Source organism: Lolium perenne, chromosome 1 (genome assembly GCF_019359855.2).
Source record: "Lolium perenne isolate Kyuss_39 chromosome 1, Kyuss_2.0, whole genome shotgun sequence".
Taxonomy (NCBI): Eukaryota; Viridiplantae; Streptophyta; class Magnoliopsida; order Poales; family Poaceae; genus Lolium; species Lolium perenne.
This window is the reverse complement of record NC_067244.2, coordinates 207,425,712-207,428,064: the sequence shown is the minus strand read 5'-3', so window position 1 is coordinate 207,428,064 and position 2,353 is coordinate 207,425,712. Positions and strand designations below refer to the sequence as shown.

The 2,353-nt window shown below is 45.4% G+C and overlaps 1 non-coding gene across 1 annotated transcript; it reads left to right on the top strand.

Annotated features, from left to right (window-relative positions):
- Positions 1-2,058: 2,058 nt before the first annotated feature.
- TRNAV-AAC (transfer RNA valine (anticodon AAC)) lies at positions 2,059-2,132 on the top strand. The gene has a single exon. It is a non-coding gene; the product is annotated as a tRNA-Val (tRNA).
- Positions 2,133-2,353: the final 221 nt, after the last annotated feature.

The following is a 2,353-nucleotide window of genomic DNA, read 5'->3' as shown; positions in this document are numbered from 1 at the left end:
CTGTTGGATCTTCGTTTGTGAATGATGACATTGTTGAAGAGGAGGAGTATGAGGATGTCAATGAGGAAGGAGAAGGGTTGATTGAACCGGTCAGTCGGCAAACTACACCATAGCGGAGGACAAATTGCTTTGCAAGACATGGTTGACAATTGAAATGGATCCAACAACTGGCTCCGGTCAAACAAGAGAGACCTATTGGATGAGGATGAAGGAGTACTTCGATGCCAACAACACAAGTGGGAATGAGCGGAGCGTGCGTTCTCTTCGGTCTCGTTGGTCGGGCATCAACACCGATTGTCAAAAGTGGGCGGGCGTGCAAGCCAATGTTGATGTCATTAACCCAAGTGGCACAAATGATATCGATAGGGTAAGCAATTCTACTACTTTGTTGATCATCTCTATGGACGATTGTTGTTCTATATGGCTCATCTATTTTCTTTTGTTTGCTTTGTAGAACTCTATGGCTAAGGCTTGTGTTTAGAGATGTGGGAAAGAAGAACAAGAAAGGCAACAAGATTCTTGGCAAGCCATTCACGATGCATCATTGCTATGAAGTGCTAGGGAACGAAGAAAAGTGGAAGACCCGCGGGAAATTGGATGCGGCAACCATGGCCGTCAATGCGACCGGTGAAACAACAATCATCGATGATGATGATTCAAGTGACGAAGGCAAGAAGAGAAGCTCCACTCCTCACTTAGTTACCAATGCAAGGAGGAATGTGCTTGGTAGGAAGGCCGCCAAAGATATGAAGGGAAAGAAGGCCGGAGATGATGACATAGCCATTGCTATGGAAAGGATTGCAAATGCAAAGTTGCAAGCAAATGAAGATAGGAAGGTGGCAAGAAACTTGGAGAAAGAGGCTATGGAGGCTCGAAGAACCGCTTTGGAGCCTCCAACGAGGAGAGGAAGTTGGCTTTGGAGGAGAAGAAGCAAGCCAATGAGGAGCATCTATGCCTAGTGGAGGAAGAGAGGAAGCTCTTCTTGATGGACACTTCCAACTTGGATGAAAGGCAAAAGGAGTACATCAACCTTGCTCGCGACGAAGTGTTGGCCAAAAAGAAATTGTTGATAGCCAACATGAACACACCCACTACCGACATGTTTGAAGGAGGCATGCCCATGTTTGGAGGAGGCATGGAGGCATGCCCGCCATGGGAGGCATGACCGGCATGGGAGGACCAAGCTATGGAGGAGTCGTCGGAGGGACTATGGGAGCATCGGTGAGTAGTGTGTATGGAGCCATGGGAGCACCACCGGGAGGATTTGTGGCCTCTATGGATCCTACTCTTCCTCCTTCAAGCCAAGGTATTGATGAAGAAAAATCAAAAGATGGCGATGACTTGGAAAATGCGGAAGTGTGAGATTCTATCTTGCATTTGTGTGTTGCACTTTGTGTCCATTTGAACTATATGTTGTGTGTGTTATTGAACTACGTCATGTTGTGTGTGGTTTTTAAACTATGTGTTATGTGTGTTGCACTTTGGGTCCATTTAAATTATGGTAGATCATTTGTTTGATGATTTATGTGAGTATTTGATCTTCTTGAATGCATAATGGTGTATCAAAGTTGTTTTCCGCCGACGCGCGCGTTGTATTTTGGAGCGCCCGGCGGAGGATCTATTTTACGCCGCGCTGTAATTTAGCGTCTCCGGTGGAGGAAAACTTGACGCAGCACGGACGCAGCGACTTATACAACGCTGAAATATGGCGCGCCTGTTGAAGATGCTCATTTACTCGTGAGTCATACCCTGCAATTAAGAAGAGAAACCTGAGGCGTAGAGCTTGTTGCAGGAGTGGGTTCGGGAGATGCAAGTTACTCGTTTTGTTCAGCAATAGAGGACCTTGTCATGGTTCCAAACCAGCATGGAAGTTCGTGTGAGGATGTAGCCATGCAGGGTCTGCTCGCAATTGATTTCGAAATCCAGTAGTGTAACTGGAGAACTTCAACAGAAGGGTTATACGGCCCGATGATATCGTCTTCGCGTAGGCATCGTTTCCCTTGGTGGGAAGGAAAGTTTCTTAATTTGTAAAAGTATATGGAACAGTTAAACATAAGTGGTTTCGTGGTGTAGTTGGTTATCACGTCAGTCTAACACACTGAAGGTCTCCGGTTCGAACCCGGGCGAAGCCAAACTTTATTATTTTGCCTCCAGAGTCAGCTTTTTATGCTTACGTGCATCTGTTTTTGTAAACGGACATCAGTCTTACTCACTGTATTAAAAATATCTTGATGCCTCTCGTAGGGCTTAAACCAAATGAATTTTGCATTTCATGCGACAATATCATGTTTTTCTTTGCACTAACACAAGGATACTACCAAGATTAAGATTGCATTTCACGGACGTACATGAA